Source organism: Miscanthus floridulus, chromosome 10 (assembly GCF_019320115.1).
Source record: "Miscanthus floridulus cultivar M001 chromosome 10, ASM1932011v1, whole genome shotgun sequence".
NCBI lineage: Eukaryota > Viridiplantae > Streptophyta > Magnoliopsida > Poales > Poaceae > Miscanthus > Miscanthus floridulus.
Genome location: NC_089589.1, coordinates 74,622,225 through 74,633,780, shown reverse-complemented (window position 1 = coordinate 74,633,780; position 11,556 = coordinate 74,622,225). Strand labels below are relative to the sequence as shown.

The window sequence follows — 11,556 nt, the reverse complement described above, 5'->3', positions numbered from 1 at the left end:
TCACAGAGGATGAGGGGTCAGTGCTGCTTCTTTTACACTTGCCATGTCTTTGAAGCCATCGAGCTTCTCAGCGTTCCTCTTGCTACGCCTGAGAAATTGCTCGTCCATTGGCTCCCTAAGCTTATTTGCCCTTCTCTTTCTAGGTGTGGCCACGGGTGGCTTGGAGATCTCAACCACATCGTCCTCATCATGATCCTAAACTTCCTCAACATTGATCAGATCCTTCCAGGTTTCCTTTGGGTTCAGGTCAGTGATATGTGGAGGAAGTAAATATTCCAGTCGAACCAGAGTAAGAGGGTCATTGAAATAACTAGGAAAGAGAGTATAAGGATCCAAATCAAGTTGTGATAAAGAAGGAAGCAGACTATGCAGGATGGGTTTTGTGAAGAAAAAACTAGTACCTTGTTGAGATCTAGGACCAGAGGCTAGGTAGAGGAGCCAGGAGCATCAGCACTGATCACCATGGATTTGAGAATAGGCTTCAGCAGACCGGAAGGAAGCTGAACTTCAGAGGTAATTTGCATATGGATGGGCTGAATTTCAACAGAGACTGTTTTCTCTGGCAACTAAATACCTTGATTCTCAACTTCAACTTCTTCTACTCTGACAGCTGGTTCAATACCCTGAGCAGTAGCGTCCTCCATCTTAACATCAGTGGCGTTGTCGGCCTGAGAACCAGCTGGAGATGCATCTGAGCGTCCCGGAGGGCTTGGTCCAGTCCAGCGAGGGGCTTGCACTGGCATTGGGTGCAGAAGGGCCTTGGGTGACAAAGGCCTATTTGTCTAGTAGTTCTAGGACACTCTTCTTCTTGAGGACAAACACCAGAACAGTCCACGATCTGTCGTTGTTAGGGAGTCCAGCGTTAACCTTCACCGAGTCTAGGATTTTGGCATCATCGTTCACCTTGACAACCACCCTCGCCAGGTTATTGTAATCATGCCAATGCACCAGGATCCCAAAGGTGGAAACAACCTTGGCAATGATAGCACCATTGCGCAGATCTTCTAGAAACCCTACTAGCATCACCCATGCCTCACGGTCTAGATCAAAAGCTCTTGCATTTTCAGCTTCGTCATGCTTGATCACAATCATACTGCAGCTATTGAACTTGAAGGCAGGACCTAGAAACTTCTCTATCTAAGGGGCTCCCAAACCAAACAAAAGCATCACCAAGGGGACATGGCTAGATGTTAGTCACACGCACCTGATGAACATCTCTAAACAAGCTACGGATTTCTGTGGCCAGATCACCAAAGTCATCCTTGTGGACTTGGGGCCAGAGCTTGATAATCGCAAGGTCCTCGTTGCTCAGGGTGTAGGAACTTGTGACGAAAACTTCATGGCGAAGGGGAGGGTGGAGGGCTGGCTCCTCCAGGGTGAAACCGAGGGGTAGGTGCGGGGCGCGGATCAATCGCGAAGTTGGCCATCGACGTGCATGGAGAGCGCGAGGTGGAGGGTTGCACTATGCAAGTGGGTGGAGCGGCGAAGGCGTTTTGCTACAAGTCTGAGTCAGGTACGGATGAAATAGCCCTAGTAGGTGACTCTACATCTTCCAAGGAAGATTTGGGCCTAATTCGCCAGTGGTTGCGGGCCTTTGAAAGGCAAAATCTTTTCCTATGTCCATAGTTGTAGCAGATTGAGCATCTTACTAAATCAAAGCAAGCTTTCCAAGTATGGCAATGGGCTAGACATTTGGAGCACCAGGGCCCAACAACTGCCGCTAAGTCCGATGATTGGGGGGAGTGGGCTGGGCCCATCAGCCAAAAACAGATTTGAATTCGAAAGGGGCTGAGGAGATGGCGCCGATTCCTCCTGGGCAGATGCCCTTGGATTGTACGGATTAATGGCTTTGGGGATCCAGCGTCTCTAGAGAGCTTGCCTCATCGGCGGCGAGTTGGCCTTGGTTGGGAAACAAGAATAAGGTTGCTTGAGAAAAATTTTCTGATAATCTTTGTGAAAGCTAAGCCTCTTGAACATAGATAAGCTAGGCATACAAGAGGGAGCGCTGAATTTAACCACATCCGCGAAGGATTTCTTGCCCTTTGCACCAACCAGGGTCCATTCGGCTTCACACTCTCGAGTCCAACAATCGAAATCTCTTAACCAATTGGGGCCTCCATTACCCCAAAGGAGGAAGAAAACAGCAAAGCCTTTGCAAGAAAAACTCTTAAGCTTATAGATAAGAAGACCAACTTTCTTGCAAGAGACCGAGAAATGAAACATCCAGCCGGAGAGGTGGATGGCCCTGAAATCCTTAGCTGTGCCACAAAGACACGATTGGAGAAGAAGACTGACAGAGTCATCATTGAGTCTCACCGAGGAGTGGCCAAAAGAGGCGACCGGGGAAAGCTTGAATCCAAGAGGGATGAGGAGGGACTAACCATACATTGGAAGCAATTGGCTACCAACTTCTCAATCTCCAACCCTAGATGAAAGTCTAGGTCAGAGAAGCCAGCCATGACGAGGGATGACGGCACCACTAGAGGAGGCCATCACCGGCAGTGGGGGAGGCAGCGATGGAGGGAGAGGCGGCGGTGGAAGGGGTGGAGGCTCTCATGTTTCTCGGACATGGCTGATGGATCCATTTCTTAAAAACATGGTACCTGATCAATCGATCTAAAACTTCGTAGTTGATGAAAATTTTATTTGAGATCGTTTAAGAGCCCAGATATTTATAGTAAGTTCTCAGATTTTAAATTTTTGAATTCTTCAAATGACCTTGGATGGAGAAATATCCTATATCAAAGTTGTAGTGCTCGATGAGATCTAAAACTTTATAGTTGGAAGTTCTCATTTAAGATTGTTTACGAGTCAAAATATTAACTACAAGATTCGTACATATTAATACAGATAGACAGTATCATATAACTAGTCGCAAGTAGTTGTGTGGTGTAGTCACGAAGTGAGAGGTTGTGGGTTCAAATCCCCAACGGGTGCGACTTGTTCAGGCAAGCGAAAAATAAATCTTGTGAGCTTTAGTTGGACCTTTTGGCTTCTAGCCACATTAAAAATATTTTTTTCTTATTTTTATTAGACTCTACATGATTTTTAAAAAGTTCTAAAAATTATTTTTATGGACGGTTGACTTGAGTCAACTGATAATGAAAATCGATTTTTAACGACGGTTGTCTTAAGAGAACCGTCCCTGAAAATCGATTTCTAACGATGATTTTTAAACCGTCCTTGAAAATCACTTTTTTTAAAATTATTTTTAGGGACGGAACCGATACTGAAAATCGCTTTTTAAAGACGGTTGTCTTAATAGAACCGTCCCTGAAAATTAATTTCTAAGAACGGTTTTACAATTGATACCATAGTAGCGGGTTTTTAAACCGACCCTGAATATCATTTCCGACCGTGAGCAAAAATCATTTATGTACTAGTGTACCTTGAAAAATATTTTGTCTTTCAATTGTAGTAGGTACATGCATGTTAAGATGATGATCCTTTCGTTTATTGGGTTTAGTGCATGCTAATTGGTAAAAAAACTAGTTTTTTTAAAATAGTTTTTTTTTTTTGCCAACACACGCACAGGAGTGGCGTGAACCGGTCCCCGCCGGACATGGACGGATGAGGAGCAGCGTGGAGGAAGTGGCAGTGCGGCCCAACTAGCGCGTTGAGGCGATGGCGGCCCCGCCGGATGGAGCGCAAAGAGGAGCAGTGTGACCCTGACCCCAGCCCTCGTCTTTGGGGCAACGCAGGGGCACGTGCACGTCCACGCGCTCGACGGCAGCGCGGCGTCGCATCTTTCTTGGCTGCATCTGTGGCACGGGGGTGTAGCTCGGTGCTCGGATATGACGGGCTCAGCAAGCCGTACGTCGTGCCAGCCCGGCCCGGCTAAACCTTAGTAGGACTGTCTACACATGCGAAGCCAGGATAAATGGTCGTCGGGGTCGATATTCTTACAGGACTATATTTAAGGCTTATGATAATATAATATCAATATATAATATCAAATTGATAAAATAACAAGTTGACAAAATAAACTTTCACGACAGTAATTACCTACTACAGTTTTTCTCTACAACTAGGACTCTCCATCTTGTGAAAGCGAATTAAATGGTGGCTAGAAATCCTTGCTTTATGAAACATATATATACGCATATTATCAAATGTATATTAAGCTCACGATCATCCTTTAGTTGTGTTGAACGACACTAAATTACTAGAACTTTTTAACTATGGTTGGAGAGGCGTTAAGAAGCGTTAGATATATCTATGATTGGTGGACCCATATGAGGGAAGGCGTTGAGAGGCGTCAATGAGGGAGACGTCGGGAGACGTTAGATATGTCTATAGTCGGTGGGCCCATATGCGCCGTAACGCCTCCTAACGTCTAAGGATTATGACTTCAAATAAAAGAGTGACAATTTCTTTTTCGTAGTTAATTTTTTTATCAAAGGTAAAACGGTAAATCTATAATTGTAAAAACAATATTTTGAGTAGTATAGTTGGGAGGTATGATTTAAGTACTTGAATATTTGCTTTAGAAACAAGATGAATATTTTCGTTTTTTAGGGTTCATTGGCCGCCATCTCTGTGTTCTCCGTCTATATGCCGTCGCCGTCCGCCGCCGTTGATCCGTCCACGGGAGGACCTCGACACGCTACGCCGCTCCTGCATCGTCTCCGTCGAGATCCGGAACCGACCCCTTCTCACTAGCCCTCAGCTCCCCAACCGAGCACGTGGAGGCTACGGCGGCGACTGCCCTCCCGGTCGCGGCGGCGGCGGCCGTCCCCGCTGCCCCGGGAGGTGCGGGTGGCGAGGTGCGCTCGTCCACGAACGCAGCGGTCCCTGGTGGCGAAGCTGGAGGGCGTGCTCGGCATGCCGGTGCCCACCACCAACTGTCGCGCCTGCTACGAGTATGAGCGTCGCGAGGGCTGCTCGCGTGTGGCGGGCGACGAGGAGGAGGACGGCGTCGACGACCTGGAGGGCGAGTTCAGCTTGTAGGACGGCGGCGCGGGGAACGACAACGACCCGTTGTACGTCGCCGAGTCCATGCTCAGGTCGCAGATGAGCTACGGCCACGACGGGGACGTGCATCCCGGCTTCAGCCCCGCCCCCAATGTGTCGCTCCTCACCAATGGCCAGATGGTTTTCGCCTATCAGTCCAGAGGAGCTCGTGCGGCCTGTCAATGGCGGGTGCCATGACTCGGTTTAGGCGGGACGAGGGGACGACGGTGGACTCGGTGGAGCAGAGACCGGATAGGCGCGGCGCGGTTTGCTCGGACACGCGCAGGTCGCACGGACGCAGGCTAAGTCGAGCGGTGGGGAGCGCGGTCACCCGGCCGGCTCGGAAGCCTGGCCAGAGCGGAGGGGAGGGATAGAGGAGAGGGATGGAGCTGACGGGTGGGGCCGCTGCGGTAGTGAGGTCCAATCGACGACCCGCGGCTACTGGCTCTGGGTCCACGGCGCAGTCGCTAAACGACAACATCCTCCGGTCCGTCTTCTCCCGCCTGGACGACCACTTCGACCTTGCCCGCTGCTCCGCCATGTGCGGCTCATGGTGAGCTCGTCCTCCTCCTCCCGCTTTCCCTTTCGCAGTTGTCCTCCTGGTTGCTACAATCAACCGGTCCCTTCATTATACGATAACTTGGTTCGTTCCGTGGCTAATCTTAGTAGTTAGTTCATCCATGATTTTGGCTGTAAATCTGTGCTTGTTGTTGGTGAACTCATTCGGGGGTTTCTGTTCTACACCAGCTCTATCTTCTTTGGAGAGGGAAAAAAGACTAATTTTTATGGTAGAAAGGTAACAATTTCACCAGGAAGCTGGACGGAGATTTGTTATTTTAGTGGAATTATTTGCAACTCACCATACTGGACTATTTTCTATCTGTGTTTTATGTGCTATTATGATGCACCCTATTTGCTGCAAGAGAACACCTGAACCATTAGATTGGGTCTCTTGTGCTACAAAGTAGATCATGCACCTGCAAGTGCATGATTTTGAGTCACTGGATCACAGATGGAGTAGGCGTAGCCATGGGCTTGTAGCTCTGCGAGATGCATTTTTGTCTCACCATTTATTTCCGATCCTGATCTGAACCATGATACCTTGATGAGGCTAACTTGTGCTATGTATTAATAAGGATGTATGTGCATAGTCTATAACTCTTTTAAGTCAATTTTTGTTATGTATTAATAAGGATGTATGTGCATAGTCTACAACGCTTTTAAGTCAATTTTATTGCTGGTTCTTGGTACCAATTTTTGTACCATAAATTCTTGCGATAGAGTATTAGACCATGTTTTTCTGTTTGACCTTTTCTGTTTCATGCATTTCTCCTGTTTCGGTTGTTGGATGAGTGTTCTCAAAACTCTGAGGCTATGTATCTGTGTTGATTAACATTTGCAATATGTTTTTCTCCTCAGTTGTATAGGAATAGGATAATTGAAACAGCTCATCTCATGAGGGATCTGTATTACAAAAGGAATCCACCAGCAAAAGGTTCAAGCTCTAATATTTCAGTAAAAAGTTACTTTGAGATGCTTGCCATGGATGAGCATGCATCATCTTTCTCTAGAGGACCTGCTGAAGCTTTTCAGTGGATTGGGCACCCAATACGGTAAGCGCTCATGTTATACCTCATATATATGGTGTACAATGACAGGGGTTCCCATTCATTGGGTCATCAAACATCATAAATTTTTTTGTCATACTATACTTTTTACCTACTGTACATCATTTGAGAAGTGGCTCAATATTCATATTTATTTTCTTTCAGTTTCTAACTTTTTATTTCAGGGCTACCTTGTGCCCTATGAAGAGTGGTTCAATTTTAACTGGAGTTGGAGATAAGGTGGGTGCATCTACATGTAGTACACCTACATGCTTACTGTATTGTACATTGAATGGTTAGGGAAGCTAAGGATGGTGACATTTTCTTACTGATCCAGAAACTGTGAAATTATTGCTGTCAATCATCCAGCAGTTTTCTCCTGATCACTGCTGTTTATCAGAAATATTTCCTTGGCATATTATGATTTGAGGTCGCATTCATCATTTTATCTCGAATACGCACAAGATTTGTGCATCATTGTATTAAGAAGAAGAATTTAACCATGCAAACGACTCATCAAGAAGAGTTCAATAAATTGAAGAGTCCAAGCTGCTGAAGAAGAATTTAACCATAGAAACGGACTCGTCAAGAAGAGTTATGTTGAAGGTTGTTCCTTCATAATGGCAAGGGCAATACAAATGGAGGCATTGGCATTACTGAAGAATCTGATCTGGAGGATCAGGTAATCTCTAGATTTACCGAAAAATAGTTTGTCCATGTGACCTTGTTTCTCTAGGACTTTATAAATAGTGATGACAAGCAAATGACTTCCTATCAGTGAATTTTGAGAAGACAAACACATAATTAGGAGGCAGTATGTTCCTGTAGTGTTATTTTTACATGAATGAAGCTCCATTGTTGATAATTTGTTGCTTACTCATACCTTGTTTGTTTTATGGTTCTATTTTTGGGTGCCTCCTTGTGTCACATGTTGAAAAGACAAGCATTTGTGCTCAGGTTACTTCCTGTAAGTCAAAAGCTTAGGGCCTGTTTAGTTCCCAAAAATTTTCAAGATTCCCCGTCACATCGAATCTTTGGACGCATGCATGAAGCATTAAATATAAATAAAAAATAAAACTAATTACACAGTTTAGACGAAATTCACGAGACGAATCTTTTAAGCCTAATTAGACTATGATTGGACACTAATTGCCAAATAACAACGAAAGTGCTACAGTACAATTTCTCAAAAAAAATCGCCAACTAAACACTACCTTAGTCCAGGCATGCAAACTGCCCTGATTGAATTGCTCCTATTTTTTTGCATTCCCTGACCAGCTTTGTGTGCATTGTACACTTCATGTCCATGAATGTGATATTTCTTTGCAAAGCATGTATAATATTCTCTTCTTTGTTCTTTCAGAAAAACAGACTCATATTAGTTCAGTTTTGGTTTTGCAGATGTCTTGAAAGAGCTATTATTGCAGGCCTTTCCCGTGTTAGCTATGACAACAAATTTTGTAAATGCCACAACTTTGGACTGCTGCAACTTAGAGCCACATTGACATCATTTAACTGCAATCTTGGAGTTTGTGCGAATCCTAGTGTCTAATTGTTTTTATGTAATCAAGGGTGAATCCTAGTGTCTAATTGTTGCTGACTTGCTGTATTGTCAGAAAGTTTGGCAACTACACAAAATCTGCTGTGAATCATTGTTTTGTACATAAATGTGTTTAAAAATGTGAGGTAAGCGCGGGAATCCCCCTTCTCTGTCCGTCATTATTCTGACTTTCTGACGAGAATCACACAGAATGTGAGGTATCCCTATAAACCCGGCAGCATACGAGCTAACGCAATCGTGGGTTGGGTTGCATCCAATCGTGGGTTGGGTTACATCCTTCGGAGACTAGTGGGCTATTCAAAAAATTAGACATTTATTAGGTCCATGCACTTTTTATGCATTAATTTTTACAGATAAATATAACTTCACTTGATTGAGCTTCCAATCATAGCTTAGTGGTAGATCTTGTAGCTTTAACTGCAGAGGGCGTAGGTTCGATCCCTACCACTATGGCCATTTTTTCAATTTTTGTTTTTTTTCTATTTGACTTATTAAGCATTACTTGTCCGTGTTAACTCTAATTTGCACAATTTTCCGCATCTAGGTGCACAAAGCAACAACACGATGAATAAATTGAAAACCTTTTTATTTTTAATAGCCGCGACGAGATAACAAACCAGTCGCCCACTCTGACTAAATCATAAATATATACATCTCACATATAGTTATATAAAACTATTCGATATATGTATCTATTTGTCAACAATTTAGATTCCCACTTTATTAAACTAGTTTTGAAATTTTATGGTAATCTTATGGTTATTAAATACGATGCTATGTCGGTTTGTAGAATTTGCTAACTAGATTTAGATATTGTTACAATTAGTTTTGTGAAAATACCATACAGCTATGTGAAAAGATGTATTTGTTTGAGAACAATGTAAAGTTACAATTTATTAAAACAATTAAATAATGTTCTATTAAATGTAAAAAATTGCATGTAAAACAACTCAAAACTTAGTTAAAACATTTAAACGATGAACTAATTAAATAACAAAAGAAAACTAAATTCTAGAAATAATTAAGGCTTCGTGGGCTCTTAAATAAAAGAAAAAGAGCCCAGCAGCACTTTACAGCCAAGCCGGCCCAGCTGGTTCTCCTCTAAAACCCCAAAAATCGGCTCAATTAGAAACCCTAGTGGCCCACTTAGACGATCTCAGCCATTGATCTCGGATAGATGGCCAGGATTCAAGTGGTGCTCATATAAAATCCAGATGAAACCCTAGTGGCCTTTCAGGCGGTTCTCACCATCTCACTCTCCTATCCTCCAGCCGCTACTTCTCCTCAGGCGACTACACACCTCACCCTCACGGCCTCACCTCACTTATTCTGAGAGAGAGCACCTGCTCACGGTGGCGGACAGCGCGTGGGGGAGGCCGCCCGGCCTCGATCCGGCGAAGGGCGTCACGGAGGTGGCTGCCCGACCTCGATCCGGTCAATGGCGTCGCAGAGGGGCCCTCCCGGCCTGGATCCGGCCAAGAGCGGCGCGGAGGTGGGCTGCCTGGCCTCGATCAGCGTGGAGGGGGCTTCTCGGCCTCGATCCGTCCAAGGGCGGCGTGGAAGAGGCCGCTCGGCCTCGATCTGGCGAACGGCGGTCAACGACAACTTGTGCTTGTTTTTCCTCTCTAGGTTCTAGCAATAACAAGGTGAGCCGGCTAATCTTCAACATCTTGGGAGCCAAGTACATCACCATAGATGGCCTTGCACTGGTGTGCGCAAAGGTAACTGAATTTTGCCTACAAATTGTTGGTTTCCACTTCTGCCTACTGCTGAATACTCTAATATGGATTTGACTATCTGCTTCGATGCACGCTGGAGGGGTCCCTGATCCAGAGCTCGTTCACTACAACCCCAAGAATTTCTACTTCGGCAAGATGGCCTTCCCGTTCCGGGACTATGTCCCTCTGTTTGGATTTTAGACCAAGAAAGAAACAGTAACTACTGACAAAGTGTGTTGTGTTAGTTACTTAGCCCGTTTTTGGTATCTTCAGTGACAATTTATGACATATAAGTACTTATGCAAGATTCAATTCGGCTCAAAAGAAAATGGACACTAAAATAGCTTAAAAACCAAATATGGCACAATTGATTCGTCCCAAATTTTGTTCACATATTGGAACTGTATTAATCTGTTTGTGTTGATCAGTGTTGCTGTTTTGCAGTAACTTATCTGATTTGTTACTTTAATTCAGTAAATCCAAACTTTTGGTTCAAAATTAGGTTTGGTGACTTTCTATAGCAACCTGCTCAGATCCTCCTGTTATAAAAGCTTCTGGTCCACAAGTACTAATTTTCTAGGATAAATCCTGATGTGTTATAGCAAGCAATGATCACTTTAAAATAGCTTTGGCTTTCAACTCCATATGATTTATCATTATTACCCTTTTATGGATAAATACATAGTTGGTAGTCATATTCAAAGGTAGGAATAGTATCGAGCAGCAAGATTGGTAGACAGATAGCTACTGCAGATGCTTACTTTTCTTTGTTTCCATGTCACAGTAAGGACAGTTTATATTTTTTCTAGAATAAAACTAGTTACATAATTTTTCCACTGGTTTTAACTTATAGGTGCATGGATATGTCTAGAATAAGGTAATAAGATTTATTTTTTCTTGTTTCTGAAAATATAATAACATCTTACAATATTAATATAAGATTGTCACTTATGATTTTTTAGTGGAAAAATCTTTCACTTATTATATTTTTCTAGTTGCATAACTTCTGTTCGTGTCACAAGCTGATCTGTTGCTGGACACTAATTAAACACCAATGATGGCTTACGTGCAGTTTTCTTATTTAGTTATTTGTAGGTTAGAAGATGCACCCACTGTACAGTTGAGCTCGTTGCAACCCATCTGTGTGGTGGAACTATAGCTGAAATTTTCTGCATGGGTGATTTGATCTATTTTTATAGCAGAAGCTGCCTACTACTAATTGGTGGCATTCTGTATGTTTTATGGACGATTGTGTCATTCTGTATGGATGTGAGACACTGAGACATTCTGTATGGCTGGTACATGTATGTTACATGTTGTACAAAGTATTATGTTTGGAGGACCCATTCTGTTGGAATGTCTAATTATTATATGATGATTTAATGTAATTGGTAATGTGATTTATTATTTGCGTCGTCTTTGTGCTGCATGCGCCGAGCTCTCCGTTTAAGGAAGGGCTTGACGACTATACAACTCTCTTTGGAGTCTCTGAACAGTTGCACGGAAATGGCCTGTCATCGAAGGTTTGACTACTTTTGTCGGTTCACAATCATCATGGGCATGTCGGCGAGCTGACTTTAGGATTGGAGAGCAGGCTGGAGTTCTTGAAAACGCGAGAACCCAGTCACACGGTCTTCTCTATGCAATGTCCTCAGAAAACTGAACTTCAGAGCTGTGAAAACTTGTAGCAGCAACAGATTTAGCTGGGGTTCCACCA

General features: G+C 43.8%; 1 long non-coding RNA gene across 1 annotated transcript; it reads left to right on the top strand.

Annotated features, from left to right (window-relative positions):
• Positions 1–6,298: 6,298 nt before the first annotated feature.
• On the top strand, positions 6,299–8,038 carry LOC136485826 (uncharacterized). Its single transcript, XR_010766566.1, has 3 exons — positions 6,299–6,566; positions 6,746–7,242; positions 7,962–8,038. It is a non-coding gene; the product is annotated as an uncharacterized lncRNA (long non-coding RNA).
• The last annotated feature ends 3,518 nt before the right edge of the window (positions 8,039–11,556 follow it).